Raw genomic sequence first — 17634 nt, forward strand, 5'->3', positions numbered from 1 at the left:
TCATGACTTCCAGAAACTGCAACATATCTAAGTAAAACTTTATGTGTGTGTATTATTGACACATATGTGCTAAATCCTGGCAGTTTCAAGCAATGGGGGTAGCATGGGAACCAGAAGTCAGATGACCACAGGCAAGTGATGTCCTTCTGTAATCTAGGACAAAAATGATATTTAATACTAGATGAGACTAAAGTCTCATGGCAGTCTGTTTTTGGAACCTGACAGAGAAGGACTCCTCACCTACTTCATCTTGCCTTGCTCTGGTAAGTGAAACAGGGAATAGTAATTATTTAGATCAGTCAGGAAAATATAGTGAGATTAGTTAAGTACTGTTTTTCTGTATCTGTGTGAAACTATTCATCTGCATTATTTTAATATTTCTTGTGGCTAAAACTCTGGTGTTTACTGTAAATAGATATTTAGTATTTTCATGTTCTTTTCTTATTTATTATTACATATATTTAAACTTTTCATTGTGGCTGGCCTTTTAGAGAATATGTTAATCTCAGAGTACGTATATATATATATATATATATATATATATATATATATATATATATATATATATATATATTGTGACAACTCTGGCTGCTCCTGAAAGACTTGTTGTTGGTCAAACTACCATTTGTATTAATATTGATGTCACTCAGGATAATTGGGTACCCCTGGAAGACCCTTAAAGTAGCTGGCTTTGGAGTGTCTGGTGGTGGTGTAGCTGGCTTTGGAGTGTCTGGTGGTGGTGTAACTACATTATAGTCTGGACAGAAGGGGGCATAGCTAGTAAATCTGTGCCAGCCTTTCAAATCTCAATGAGTGTGTGTCAGCTGTATGGAGCAGGGACATGAAGCACTGGTTTCACAGAGAGGGTGCTGGAAAACTTGGCTTGGACATTCTGCTGTGGTCTCAGATCTATAGCTGTGCCAGTGGGGAGTCTTACTGGGGACCTGGAGGGAGATACACAGAGAAATCCAGACCCCAGACTGAGTGTGTTCCCTTTGTGCTCTTAAGGGATATCGTGCTTGATGCAGAGAGCTGTATCTGGAAATACTGGGTGTATCTATTTTTGTTCCAAGTGAATGTCCCTCTCCAGTGCCAGTGGTGAGAATTCAGGCTCATTGATTACTGGCCCAGAATGGGGATGTCACACATCCTATGAACTACAAATTGGAGAATGGATTATTTGCAGTTCTAGAGCAGACTGGGTCACATGCACACTAATGATTCAAGCATTGCTAAAGTTGTACGGCATGTGAAGTAATGGAAAGTGTGTAGCCTACAACATGCTCATGTCTTTCCCATGTACTAAAACAAGCAGTAACACTTGCACATCTTTCACAGACATCATTCAGGAATTTAATTTGTTCTGACTTTATTAAAGAAATCTTGTCCTAATCAACAGCAGTTTCACATGTTCATGCACATACACTAAGACCCTACCAAGAGATGTATACTGCTCAGAAGTTTCTAAAACATTACTTAGTTAAATAATAACAGTTTGTGCCTTTACATTAATATCCATTTGTTATGCATAAATTTAACTCACTGCTTTATTGCTGAATTCTGACTGAAAGGGATCAGTATTCCAGACTACCTAACTAGAAATTGAGTTGGTGTCAGTGTAATATATACATTAGCATAAGTCACACTCATGTTCTTATGCTAAAAAAGTTATACATGCATTAAGAAATTATGTCTCCACATTGCTTCATACCATTACCAACATATCTGCAAATATCAAGCTTTGGTATATCCAGCTGTATGAGCCTGAGCTCAAGTTTCTTTTCTGAAATAGCATACCAGGTATTTCATTTGTAGGTGCATGCAAGGCAACTCTGTTCTGTTCAATAATAACATATTGCCCAATTTATCCTGTATTGTTAATCTGAACTAAACATTTTAACAGCTTTGTGAAGACTGTACTCATCACTCTGCTAGTCCATATCAAAGTGAAATTTCTTGTACCATCGTATTTCTCAAACATTTTAAACTTGTTTGGTGCAACCCTTGATCTACTGTCGCACAGTTTGTTATGTCAACTCAGTCCTTGGTGAAAATTATCCTTAAAATGAGAATAACACTGCCCATAAAGTAGTCTGCAAACTTTTTATGTAGGCATTGCCATGGTGCTGATGGTGTCTCCCAGGGGAATAACAGTAATAGTGTGGGGGAGTACCAGGTCTGAGTTCAACATACAAGTGATCTACAATCTCATGCAGGATCATTAGTGTACAAGTACTGGGATTTGCATGTAAAGATCAAGACTGCAGTATCCTGGGATTGTTCCTTGCCCTTAGAAACAGTGACCTCAGAATTGGAATATACAAGGATGGGGGTGGAGAAGTATAACTATCAATATTTGGGAGTGAAAATGCTTTTTAGTGCTATTTCTCATCATGACTGTTGCTTATGATTGTTTGCAATGTTTTATGAATATAGTTATGAGGATCAGTCACAAAACACACACAGTTTCATTAGGAAGCCAGAGAGGTGAGTTTCTTACTATCTGACATACAACAAATCAGTGAACCAATTTTTTATAGATGACACATCACCTCAGGTCCTCAACAAGGGATCATGATCTTATCATGGTGGAGGGGTTTGTATACTGTGCCCTTGAGATCCTTAGAACTATATTGCCTGAAACGTATGTTTCTGGCAGGGACATGCAAGTAAACCATTCTGACAGGTGAAATCAGAACAACAGACACAACAATGCTCTCTTGATTGTTCAGATAAAAAAATCTCAGATGCCTACCCAGAATAGAGACTTAGACCTACTCCTGGTTCCAGCCTTCTGGGTGTTGTTCACCAGGAGGCACCTGCTTGCTAGGTGATATATGTTGTCTGTCTATGCCCAGCTGAAAAAACTGTAAGGAACCACCATGTGGGCTCACTACCTGTAAGGAAAAAGTGGATTAATTCTGATGTCAATCATGTGACAAGCAGGATCAAGGTGGATTAAGATGAACTGGAGCGTAGGCAATGAAAACTGTCTCTTAAGACATTGAATGTCACCTCACTGCTGGAGAAGGAAGCAGAGCTTGTGCAGAAGGTTGAAATGTATCTGCGTGAGTTAGTCTTACCATTATACATAGTCCTGGTTCTGTAACCAGATTTTTCAAGCATGGGTTGCATTTCTCCTACTCTGAAGCTGATCCTAAGTAGATGTCTTAAGTAGGTGGGATACTTACAAATTCCACAGCACTTCTGTTCATCTAACATTTGTACCAGTAAATGAGAGAACCCTCTCAATGTGACTGAGTTGCAAAATGAAAAACTCTTTGCTGTTGTTTTTGTATATAAATCTAGCAGCTTTTTATAGTACACAGCTTTCTTGGAAATCTTTAGTGTGGTAATCAACTGGGTACCACCCACTGGTTTTGTACTACTGCTACTACTACTACTACTACTTGAAGACTTCAACTCTAATGTAGAAAATGATGGACATACCTGGGAGGGAGGCAGTATTTGGGAGGAGCAGTTTGCCTAATCTGAATTCCAGTGGTGAATCATTTTTGGACTGCAGTTCTAGACATGGAATGTCCATAACATACACTATGTGAAAACACATTGATATAATCATTACCAGTACCAAAAAACCTTAGACCAAAGATTACTTATTGATTTTTATAGTCTTCCTGTCAGGAACTGGAGTCAAGAAAGGTGCTATAACATCAAAGGATCACTATTAAGTAGTCCATTGGGTTAGACAGATGGAGTAGTGTCAATAGACCAGGAATAGCATACATGTAGTCAGTGTGCCTTTGGAAGATCTAACCAATGTTTTTCTGTGTGACAAGTGCATCTCCTATTTTTAAAAGACTTTCTCCTCGGGTCTATATCGGGTCATCGAAGTATTAAAACTTTGAATGTTCTGATATCGAACACTATTCCGTGAACGCTAAGAATAGCAAAGCTGCAGAACAGCAAATTTTTTCCTCGGGAAAGAATTCAGATGGCCGTTTGTGGCTTTGCTATTTCTAGCACTGTGGTGGAAAGTTACGGGTTGGGTTCTGGTAAGTGTGCGATTGTTTGTACGTTAGGGTTAGGGGTGGGTTAAGTGAGTTAGGCGTGTGTGTGATAGTAAACTGAAAAGGCAAAACAGACTACTGAAAAACAAAATAGAAAAGAAACCACACAGTAGCACAGAACGAAATGATAAAGCGCTTTTCGTTTATTCCAATAAACAAACTTCTTCAGATCAAGAAAAACAAAAAGTCACAGCTTAAATACTCTCTGGGCTAATACTTACAAAGACAATTAACTACTTAAGGTGAAAGCCGACTTACAAGACACGCCCTATTTGCAAACACAACTAGACTAAAAACTGCTTTTAAAGTAAAAGCTAAAAATCCAAATAGTCAGACTAAAAATACATCTAGCGTTGTCTATAAAAAATGTGTAAATCTAGCCTACTACTAAGCTAGAGAGGCAAAGAAATAATAATTACAAGTGCATAAAAACTCCGCTGGTGTTTGTAAAACTGAGTTAATACAAATACCTATGTTAGTGCACTAAACTGTGTATGTTGAAGCACATCAAGTGTGCTGAACATAATTGGTAATAAGTAAAGTATCAAGATAAAACTATAAATTCTCAGCAAAAAATACTCAGCAAAAAATACACATAAGGTCACTGAACCAAGGTGCTCAAGAGCATTAGAATAACTGTGTCGTGCTAGTGTTGAAAGTAACCTGACACAGCCTACCTATTAAGGCTCCTAAGTTTAAGAACACTACTTAAAGAACAGTTCTCATTCAGACCTGGTGAACTGTATGCGTTGAGTCTAATTTGCCAAAACAGCTCTCGCTCTTCTAACTTAAGTGGGAGAGGAGCACCCCTGAAGTCCTGTGTGATCTGGTCAATAATCAAAAATTTAAACATATGGTTGGGATAAACTGAAATGTGTTTTGCTAGTGCATTATCAAGTTTCTGCTTCCTGATTGCATAAGTATGTTCATAAATGCGGTCACGTAGGCGTCATTCTGTTTTGCCCACGTAGAAAGCTGTACAGGTTTGGCACATAGCTAAGTAGGTCACCATTCTTGAGTTACAGTTAGCTCTTAGGTTCAACTTGTATTCGTAATCGTGAACTTTAAATCTATTGGATTCCAAGATGTATTGACAAAAATTACATGCCTGGCATTTAAACATGCCAGCTGTCATTGGTTTTTTGATATTATGTCGTTCAAGAAGGGCTTTGAGGTTTTTTGCCTTTCTATAAAAAACCAATGGGTGATTACCAAGTTTTTGGTGTACTGTGTTGTCCTTTTTGAGTAAGTCCCAATTTTTACGTAGTGCCTGAACACAGTCACTACTATTGAGACTGTATGTTGTTATGAATGTGACACCAAAACATTCAGAAGGATGCCTACTTGTGTGGACATTTACTAAGTCTGTGTTCGAGGGTTCAGTGTTATTCATAAGAACCAATTCTCTATTCAAGATCGGTTTATAAAAATGACACTGACGCTTAGACGACACTTCTTCTAAAATAGTGTCTAACATTTCATGTGGGTAACCCCGGTGTAAAAACATATGCCTTAGGTGTCCACATTCATTGGCAAAATCACTATCCAATGTGATAATGCGGGCTGCCCTCACTAGCTGACCTTTGATGATCGCCCGCTTCTGATGAAAAGGATGACAACTTGTGTAGTGCAGGAATGAGTTGGAGTACGTTACTTTCCTATATATATTAGCTGTATATTTGTGAAAGCTAGTGTCTTTAGAAAGTAAAATATCCAAGTACGGGATGGCTTCAGTATGGAAACTAGCAGTGAATTTCAAAAACTGTGTAGTTGAATTAAAATAGTCCACTAATGCTTCACTCGTGGGCAAGTCACCGTCCAGGAGGATAAAAATATCGTTTTATATAGAAGAAGTGTCGTCTAAGCGTCAGTGTCATTTTTATAAACCAATCTTGAATAGAGAATTGGTTCTTATGAATGACACTGAACCCTCGAACACAGACTTAGTAAATGTCCACACAAGTAGGCATCCTTCTGAATGTTTTGGTGTCACATTCATAACAACATACAGTCTCAATAGTAGTGACTGTGTTCAGGTACTACGTAAAAATTGGGACTTACTCAAAAAGGACAACACAGTACATCAAAAACTTGGTAATCACCCATTGGTTGTTTATAGGAAGGCAAAAAACCTCAAAGCCCTCCTTGAATGACATAATATCAAAAAACCAATGACAGCTGGCATGTTTAAATGCCAGGCGTAATTTTGTCAATACATCTTGGAATCCAATAGATTTAAAGTTCACGATTACGAATACAAGTTGAACCTAAGAGCTAACTGTAACTCAAGAATGGTGACCTACTTAGCTATGTGCCAAACCTGTACAGCTTTCTACGTGGGCAAAACAGAACGACGCCACGCGGACGCATTTATGAACATACTTATGCAATCAGGAAGCAGAAACTTGATAATGCACTAGCAAAACACATTTCAGTTTATCCCAACCATATGTTTAAATTTTTGATTATTGACCAGATCACGCAGGACTTCAGGGGTGCTCCTCTCCCACTTAAGTTAGAAGAGCGAGAGCTGTTTTGGCAAATTAGACTCAACGCATACAGTTCACCAGGTCTGAATGAGAACTGTTCTTTAAATAGTGTTCTTAAACTTAGGAGCCTTAATAGGTAGGCTGTGTCAGGTTACTTTCAACACTAGCACGACACAGTTATTCTAATGCTTTTGAGCACCTTGGTTCAGTGACCTTATGTGTATTTTTTGCTGAGAATTTGTAGTTTTATCTTGATACTTTACTTATTACCAATTATGTTCAGCACACTTGATGTGCTTCAACATACACAGTTTAGTGCACTAACATAGGTATTTGTATTAACTCAGTTTTACAAACACCAGCGGAGTTTTTATGCACTTGTAATTATTATTTCTTTGCCTCACTAGCTTAGTAGTAGGCTAGATTTACACATTTTTTATAGACAACGCTAGTTGTACTTTTAGTCTGACTATTTGGATTTTTAGCTTTTACTTTAAAAGCAGTTTTTAGTCTAGTTGTGTTTGCAAATAGGGCGTGTCTTGTAAGTCAGCTTTCACCTTAAGTAGTTAATTGACTTTGTAAGTATTAGCCCAGAGAGTATTTAAGCTGTGACTTTTTGTTTTTCTTGATCTGAAGAAGTTTGTTTATTGGAATAAATGAAAAGCGCTTTATCATTTCATTCTGTGTGTGCGATAGTGACAGACTTTAGGGTTAGGGGTGGTTTAAGTGAGTTAGGGTTAGGGCGCAGGTTAGGTGAGTGTGCAATAGTGACGGACCTTAGGGTTAGGGTTTGGGTTAAGGTAAGTGTGTAGATAGTAGTGTATGTTTAGTTTAGTGTAGCGTTAGATGTAGGAATTTAAGTGTATGTGTGTGGTTGCTGTTTGTTTCATGTGCGCTTGTGTTGTGTGTATGTGTTTCGGAGCAGCAAATTTTTTCCATGGGAAAAAATTCACTGTTCTGAATGTTCGATATTTTCATGTTTAGATGTTTTGGGGCCGATGAAATAGCATTCACTATTTTCATCATTCGATGACATGATATAAACGCTTCTCCTCTATACCTTGAGAAAATAACAATGTGGAGTGAATGGACAAGATCAAAGATTTCACTTCTTGAGGCATCAGTAAAGACTTATGGCCAAGAGGTGGTCAGCAACTGCCGTAGTGGTAAACCTATGATCCATTGGTGGTGAATAGAAACATGGAACGCTATTAGGTCAAAGAAAAAGTCTTTTATGACTTTCCAAAATGCTTGCACAGTGATCAACAGCTTAACTTCACCTCTCCCAGTATGGAAAAAAAAAGAAATAAAGACAAAGGCCAGGAACTCTGAACTTTTTTGTAAATTCATTTACTGCATAGTAAGTATACTGCCTGGATGTCAGCAAACAGGAAGCTAAGAGAATGTGAAATAAAATCAACTAGAAAAGGTTAGGTGAAAACACTAGCTTTCAAAATAATAAATCATAACTTACTTCTCTATAAATGTAGTAAATTTAACTTTGGTTTGAATACATTAACTTCATTCAAAAGCTACCTCCAAAACCAGACTTCAAAGATTGATGCACGCTAAGTAACAGTTTAATTTCAGCTCTCTCAGTGTAAAAACAGAAGCTTATAAAAGAGAGGCAGTGAATTTGTCTTTTTGGGTAAATTTCAGCTACTGGCTAGTAAGTGCACTGCCTGGATGCCATCAAAGAAGAAATTTAGAGAACCCGATCAACCACAAAAGGTGAGGAGAAAATGCTGGCTGAGAAGAAACTTACAACTTTTCAGCAAAAAGCAGTTCAAGCTCCAGATTTGGTCCAAGAGATGGCTTCCAGTAATCTAGAGGGAAAATAAGCCAAATGTGCTCAGAGTTGGTTAAAATAAATGAAGCACTGAAGGAGTATATCAGCTCAACACAATGCTGGAAAAAAATGGAAGAAGCTTTAAACAGATATAAAGATGAGCTGATAACACTGCAAAAATTCTGAGGTCAAAATAAAGAGGAGGCTTGTTGAGTATGAGACTGTTCAAGAAGAGAGGTTTTAAAAATGAAAGAATTTGTTGACAGAGCACTTAGGGAAAATTTGAAATTTTTTTGTTGTACCAAAGAATTTTAAGGAACAGACTGCATTAATTTCATAAAGGCACAAATAAGCAAATGGACTGGTATTCTACAGCAGGAACTGTTAACTGAAAGGGCACACCATGTGTATATTCCAACTATGGCTACAAAAAAGAGCAAAAACCTGTATTAGTAAAAATTCAAGCCTACTAGTACAAATACATGATCCTAACAAAACTGTGACAAAAGGGAAAGTGTTAAAAGTTGGAGACAGTAGAGTGTATGTGAAAAACGATTATTCACTGTATACCAGACAGAAGAGAAGCAAATTTATTTCAGCAATCAGGGAACATCAAGTGAGAGGTGTGAGAATGAGGCTGCTATATCCAGCTGTCTTCACAATATTTTTCCTAGAGGATCAAAGTAATTTTTTGATGCAGAACAGGCTAAGGAGGAAATACAAAAGTTATTCAACAAAAAAACTGAGCCATCAAGCAGAAAGGGACTCTTGCTTCTCATTCTTCTGATAATAAAGCACACAGAGATACTTTGCTAGTGAAACTTTTTCCACTGTTCCAAAGAAGAATGCTTGACACAGAGAAAAGTAAAGGAGCTGACTAGAAGAATCAGGAGTAACTTGGAATTGAAACAGAATCCTGAGTTGGGAGATAGAGATGAACAAGAAGAAGACCAGTAGCATTGAAATTAGAGAATAAATGTGAAATGGCAAAGCATTAATCACATTTGGAAAATATGGCTATATAAGAAAAAGTGCAGAGTGGACTTTTGTTGACTTTGTTAAACATATGGAGAACTCAAAGGCATTTTTGCCTAAATTCATGTAATTAATGTTTGGATGGACAATGAGGGAGGGGAAGAGAAAAGAAAAATGCAACTCTTAAGTAAAACAATTCATTTTTCATGATAGAAATTGTGTGTTTTATAGTAAAGTATTTTTGTTGTTTGTATATGTGACAAAATATTTTTTTTTTAATTTCTTTCTTCTTTTTAGTGTTGAGAAATGTAGGCATTGCAATGCTAAGAGAGAAAAAAAGGCTAGGCAAAAGCACATTTAAGTAACATTGGGTTGCTGAGGTGAGGGGGTGCAAAAGAATAGAGATTGTATTATGTGCAGAGCTGATATGTTTCCTCCTACTTTTGCACAGGTGAATATCTGGATTAAGAACCCTAGCTTAATTTAATAAAAAGTTTTAAGTGGAAACAAGTAAATAAGATAACACTAAATATAATGAAACATTTCCTTTGGCAATAAATGTTTTAGCTTGTCTTTAAAAGCCTGCAGTTGAAGACTACATTTTTATCTTACATTTCCATGGAGACAAGCTGATAATAGGGCAATAAAAAGCCAGAACACTGGTTTCTTCAGGGGTAAAAGTTAATGTTTTCTGAAAGCATGCAAGCTGTTTTTCACATCTGGGAGGAAAAAAAAAAAAGAATAGACACCAATTACTGTAAGTAGAAGCACAGGCAATAACATGCATCTTCACATGGATAACCACAATTTTAGGTAAATTAAGGTCTATGGTTGCAGCTAACTATTTGGGACAATTGTTCATTTTAAAAGGTTAAGCTTTACTATTTGTGTGTTTGCATTGTTAGGTTTTGGAGATGTTTCAGTGATTTTCTGAAGGTTTTCATTAAAACAAAAAGTTTTACAAAATATGATATAGGTTCTAATGCTGACGATGAGAAAAAATGTATAAGGGATTAACCTGCTATACATTAGTGAGTGCATGTATCACAAAGGTTGGAAACAGACATTTAAAAAAGCTGTCATATATAATAGGTAGGAATAAAGACTTCTTATCATAATAGTGACACTTTCCATATTATCTTGGAATGTGAATGGTCTCACAGGTATAGACAAAAAGGAAAGAATATTTAATTACATTAAGAAATGCTGTGTGCAAATAGGAATGCTACATCACACACAGTTGGAAAGAAATAAGCATTTGGATTTGATGAAGAAAGGATTTCAGGATGGCTATTCAGCAGAATAATAGTGACTTCCTTGCAAGATATAGGGCCCCCTGTATAACCCAGGAAACCCATACAATGTATTTAAATGTATTGGAAACACTCATCATCCAATCTAATACCATATTCATAGATGACTTTAATTACCCTACTATTAACTGGGAATCATATATGACTCCAAAAGTACAGGTACAGAGATTTCTGGATTTTGTAAACACAAACTCCCTGGACCAGATTGTCAATACACCAACCATAGGGTGCAACCATATTGTATCTGGTCCTCAATAATATGGGAGAGTGCTGCACACCCCTTAGTGTAATATCTTCTCTGTAAGGTCAGACCACAAAATGGTCTCATTTAAAGTAAAAGTAAAACCTGGAACACCAGCAAACCCTGAATATTCAGGAACTACTCTAAGGTTAACTTCCTAGTATTACATGATAACCTGGCAAAATTTCAAGCCCCATAACCCAGAGAACACTGCTGCCTGTGCATAACTGTTCACAGAAACCATATACAAGCATTTTAATAGTTGCATAGAGGCAGCTATACTCACCAGGAAGAAGTACAGAACTAACTAACTCAAAAAAGCCACCCTGGTGAAATCACATCAACAGGCTGTACAACAGATGGAAGAAAATCATGGCATAAATAAAGAGGTGCAGCAACCATCAGGATAAAATCACACTCATCAAACTGAGCAACTCAGAGGACAGATAAAATCTACTAAGGCCAGACTTGAGATAAATGTGACCTCCCAGGCCAAGAACAACCACAAGACATTATTTAACTATGTCTGCAACCTCAAAGGCAATGCACAATTGTGTGCAGAGCTCATTGTAAATAGAACCAGCTATACTGAGCCAGAAGACATAGGACACTTACTGGCCAATAAATTCAGCTCTAAATTTACCCCTCTGTCTCCCTTGACCTTCCCTCAGGAAATACCATGTAATATAACTCCCCTCACTATCACTAGAGACAAAGGTCCTTATTTCTGTCTCAAGGCCAAGAACACTGCATCAATTGACCTGGACAATATCCATAATGCCTTCTAAATTGCAGGAAACATGACCGACCCAGCCCTCTGGACTTACTATTTAACTGTAGCCTTCAAACAGGCTTTGTGCCTCATGAATGGAGAACAGCAACAGTCATCCCTCTGCAGAAAGGTGGGCCATCTACAGACCCTGGAAACTACAGACCCATAAGTCTCACAAGTCTCATATGCAAAGCCTTTGAAAGAATAATCATGGAAATGATCAGTAATGATAAGGAAACCTCCAGACACTAGACCAAACCCAGTTTGGTTTCATCGAGGGCAGGTCATGCCTACTCAACCTGGTGGACTCCTTTGAGAAGGTCACCAAAGCTAATGAAGAGGGCAACATGTTTCACACTGCCTATCTTCACCTGGCCATGGCATTTGACACAATACCCCATTTGAACATTGCTGACAAACATAAGAGATTAGGTATAAACTATTAAGTCACCCAATGGATAGCCAGCTGGTACAGAGACAAGATCCAGGAAGTTACAAATGGGGAGTCCACCTCTACAAAGATGCCAGTCAAAAACTGAGTCCCTCAGGGATCAGTCCTGGAACTGCTCCTTTTTGGCATTTAGTCATCTGCCCCCAGTAACTATCATATTGACAATCCACCCCTAAGAGTTGACACAGTAGTCAGGGACTTGGGGACACACACACAGTAATCAAGCCTTTGACCATCATCTGTCTAGAGTAGTGAGGAAATCATTCTATGCTGTGCAGCTTATAAATAATGGTGGGGCATCTAGGTCCAAGTAAGTCATTGTTCCACTATATTCGGCATTCATCAGACCTATCATTGAGTACAATGCCCCCTTTGGTATATACCTAACCAGACATATCCAACAAATGGAATGTCCAAAGAGGTCCCTCACTAAAAGAATACAGGGTGTAAGTAACATGTCCTGTAAAGACCGCCTCAAGGCTCTATCCTTGTATTATCTCCTGCAGGCTGTTGAGGGGAGAGCTATGCTTGGCATACAAGGCATTGACAGACCCCACCCTGATAGACCTCCTGCATATCCATAAAACAAACAGCACCAGAATTACCCATTCCAAAGACTTAAATCTTGCCTGTGATATAACTAGGACCTACTGGAGAGACAGGTATGTATCCCAGAGACTACCCCTTCTCTGGAACAAGCATCCATGTGAAGCAGAGATCCTCTGTAACCCAATTCAAGTGCAACTTGGACAGTTGGATGGGGAACAAGGAAATTCATCTCTGGTTTGGCACCTATGTCTCTAATGGACACAGGCAACCTATAAATTGTTCATCTCCCAGGATCTTGCTTGTAAATGCCTCACCTCCAAAGCCCCTGCTTACACTTATCAAGGGTACCAGAACATCTCGGTGATTTGGGGTGCATGGCTAGGCTTAAAAAGGCACTTTAGGTAGTTAGCCTAGTTATATTAATTGCTAAAGGACCTCCAGTAGTGATAGAAGAGGGAAAAAAAGATAATAGTGCCACATTTGTGGTACTAAGGGGCTAATGACAAGGGATGAGGATTATGCTGGCATGTATTTATATTTCACCTAAAACTGCTATTATGGAGCTTAAAAGACTGCATGAAATGATCAGCTTTCAGCACAGAATATTACTTATAAGTGGGGAATGGAATTTCATTTGCAAAAATGAGGATGTATCTGGGGGCCTAGAAGGGAAAATATAACAAAAGGAGATAGAATTCTAAAGAAATGTATGAAAATATTTGGTATGGAATATGTGAATTCAATAGTAGGAACTGGTTGAGAATTTGCGTATTATTCCTCAAGGTACAATAACTGGGCTAGACTAGACAGAAATTATATTTAACAGTAACATGCTTTTAAGTGAGAACTTTGACACATATCCAATGACTATTTCAAATCATGCTCCAATAATTACTAAGATAAAAATGCAGGGAAATGAATTAAAGATGAGACACTGGTGCTTCCCTACCTACCTACTTCTTAAAAATATAGGGATTTAAGGAATGGAAAGTGGAAATTATGTAGGAATTACTAGGGAAGATAGAAAGCACTTAAGAAGTTATAGCTAGTGAGTGGGATAAAATGAAAGTGGAGTTTAAAAATAGGGTGGAAATAAAAGAAAGATATGTTTAAGAACTAACAAGAATTATTTAGTGGGGCTAACAAAGGTTAAAATATTACAGACTAAGGGGACTCTCATTAAAAAAAGATGAAGAGACGCAATTGCAGAGTGCTAAAGACAAAATAAAGGAGTACACAGATAATATGAATGGGTTTAGACAGACTGCTGTTAAGCAAGTGTTTTTTTGATAATATCTCAGAAGCATAAAAACTTTTGGCACAACTAAGGCAACAGAAAGTACAAAGGGCTGTTGCCAAATTCTGACAGACTACAACAGGAAAAATAACCAGAGATCCTATAGAAATATTACAGATATAAAAGACATTGTATGAACATTTCCATAAAGCACAGAAGTAGAGAAATCAAGAAAAAGCACAAATGGAAATATTTATGAAAGTCTTAAATATGCCAAGATTAGTGGTAGAAGAGGCTCAACAATTAGCAGTTAAGATAGGAGGAAGTGAGATAAATAGTGATGTATAACCAATTTGCAGGAAAGTCACCAAGAATAGATGGCATTCCAGTGGAAGTTTGGAAGCTAGGAGGGAAGATGGTGATAAAGATTTGGAAGATTTTGCTGAGCAGTATTTTAAAAGGAGATGAAGCACTAACATTCTGGAAAAAAATCTGTGGTGGCTGTATTACCTAAAGAAGGTAAAGACCCATCAGATCCAGCTTCATATAGGTCCATTTCAATTTTTAAACCATGATTATAAAGTGTTTATGCCTATAATGGCTAAAATAATGGTATAGGCTTTGCCAGAATAGATAGATGTGTATCAGTGTGTTTTGTGGAGGGGAGGCAAACATTTGACATTAACAGAACAATAATGATCCAGAGAGAGAGGCAGAATGTAAGAAAATACCACTGCTGTTGGTGGGTCTTGATGCAGAGAAAGCATTTGACAGAGTAAGATGGTATTTTATGAGCAGGGCAATGGAAGCATTTGCATTTCCTGATACAATAATAAGGTTAATTAGGAGGCTATGTGAGAGTCAAGTGGCAAATATCAAAGTTGGAGGGTTCACCTCTGATAAGGTGTGTCTGAACAGATGAATCAGGCAGAGGTGTCCTCTTTTCATTTGCTTATTTATTTATTTATGTACATTTGTTTACCAGGAAATTCTGACTGGACGCAGGTCCTTTTTCAGTGAAGGCCTGGGGAGAAAAGCGCCACAGATTGAAAAATGAGAAATAATGATGACATTCAGTAACAAAATTGATGACATGATATTTGTGTTATATTTAGTATCACTGGCAAAGAAAATAAGGGACTCAGAAATTCAAGGATATATTTGTTATGGTATTCCAGAAAAGTTGGCTTTATTTGAAAATGAGATTATTTTGTACCTAATAGAACCAGAAATGGACATCTCACTGTTGTGGAACATTCTGAGACATTTCCGTTTTTTTTTTTCCTGGTTATAAAATTAATAATAACACAAAGGCTACAGCTGTAGACATGTACCCACACACAAACTGGTGCAGTAATGCCCATTATTATGGGGACATGATAAAATGAAGTATTTAGGAGTATGAGTTAAAAAAGGATTTTGTTATGACAGCTAAGGATATGTGGGAAGAAAAAAAAGATAACACAAAAACTGATAAACTGGAAGCTCTTGCCTATGAATACAGATAGCAAAATAGAAGCAGTAAAAATGTTTTTAGTTCCCTTTAGATTTATACACAGGCCAGGCATATGTTTATCAACCAGAGAAGTTATGGATAGCAATTAATACAGAGTTGAAGGATTTTATCTGGGAGGGGAAGAGAGCAAGAGTCAAGTGGGATAAATTGATCCTTCCAATAGAACAAGGAGGTTTAGGATTATCTGGTTTGAAGGGGGTTTATATTAATTCTGCGAAAGACGTACTAATCGAATATGTCTTCAGCAAACACCAGCCACCGAAATTCACTTCAGTGAACCTCTGAATTTTTCCCACCATTCGCAAACGCTCGCCCACTAGACAGGGAGATGACCAGAGTGGACAACAGAACAGAAAAAGGAATAAGAACTTTCAGGGACAGAATGTTTATACTAAATCGGACTATAGACCTAATTTTAAACGAGGTAGACGGAACTGAAAATTTACCCGAACGTTTGGATAATGTGTTTTTTATTTCTAACTGTTTAGTGACTTTGTCAGGTTGCAAGTTAAATGACAATGAGTGCCATATTTTACAATTTGGTTTAAAGTTTGTACCTACAGTTATTCCTCACCTTCACATGTTAAAACAAGATGTTTTTTCCTGGTTAGGAAATTGCATTTAAAGCATTTTTTTAATAGGACAGACAATGCAAAGAATATTGAAGTTTCTGACCATGCTGACTCAGAGAATGAAAGTTTTATTTCTTGTATGTCACATGACAATGATGAAAGTTTTATTTCTTGTATGTCAGATTTTGATGTCAATGCTTATTGTTTGTTAGATACACATGCTATTTCTACTAAAAGGGCATTTATTCCCCCTTATATTAATGAGACAATAAAACAGTTTTCTGCCATGCTTAACTATCATATAATATAAATGTTTGATAGTTTTGATAAACACAAAGATGTTACATATAATTTGAGTAGGGCTGAATGGAAGTCACTGCTTGATTTAAGTCAAAGAAAAGATATTATAATTAAGCCCTCTGATAAAGGGAACAAAATAGTTATTTTACATTATACACAATATGTCAACATGTGTTATGAACATCTAAGGAATGAGGATGTTTATAGAAAGTGTCACATTGTTGACTATAATAATGCTATGACACAATATAAGGTGTTATTAGAGAAAGGGGTCACACTAGGTCATTTGACCCAAGGGGATGCTGATAGAAGGTTTAATGTGGGTGGGTGTAAATTACCTGCCTTTTATTGTTTGTATAAATTGCATAAAAGTTTGCAGAACCCTCCTGGTCGTCCTATTGTTGGTGACCAAATATATTTTTTGACCAATATAGGCTTACTTATACATGAATAGTTAAAGTCTCATGTTATGAAGTTACAGTCTTACATAAAAGACTCTTGATTTTTTGGACAAAATTAAGTGTAGTAGTGATATGTACTATGTGGTAATGGATGTGAAAAGTTTATATACTAGTATTAGACATCAGGATGGCATTAAAGCCTTGAATTATTTTTTGGCCAATTCTCCCCTGTCCTATTACATAATAGAACTTACACAATTTTGTTTATTAAATAATTTTTTTGTCTTTGATGGATGTGTATACCACCAGTTGCAGGGTACTGCCATGGGGGGCATCTTTTGCCCCATGTATACAAATTTCTTCATGGCACTTTTTGAGCTTGAAAATTTGTATAAGCATGAGTTTGTGAAAAATAATGATGTTAAGTTGTCTATCTCGCCTTCATTCTTGCTGGATAGGTTCGGATGGCTCCGACTCGGCCTTCTACTAAAGTTCGAGAGCTATTTATCGGCTCGAGGCTTCCCCATATCCCACAATGCTAGACGACAGATACCCAGATCTCGTTTGCCGCTTCAGCTACGAGGTTGCGATTTTACCGGCTCCAGGTCATATAAATCTTTTCTTGTATTTTTACTGTCAATATTCTCTTATTTTTTGATAATCTTCCCTCTTAGTTTAATTAGATTGTGTACCCCTTGAGATCCCACTTAGAAACTCATTTTTTTGTTGTTTCAGAGTTTCTTACTCCCTCCCCCACCCTTTAGGGTAGTGTTAGGCCTTATTAGCTACTTTTACTTAGTCTTATAGTTTGTTCTTGTATTATATATATATATATATATATATATATATATATATATATATATATATATATATATATATATATATACACACACATATGTATATATATATATATATATATATATATATATATATATATATATCTTTGTTAGTAATAGTTGTGTGGTTATAGTTATTATTATTACTGTTAGTTTTACCTA

Source organism: Protopterus annectens, chromosome 17.part0 (genome assembly GCF_019279795.1).
Source record: "Protopterus annectens isolate FY-2018-M chromosome 17.part0, PAN1.0, whole genome shotgun sequence".
NCBI classification, from domain to species: Eukaryota; Metazoa; Chordata; order Ceratodontiformes; family Protopteridae; genus Protopterus; species Protopterus annectens.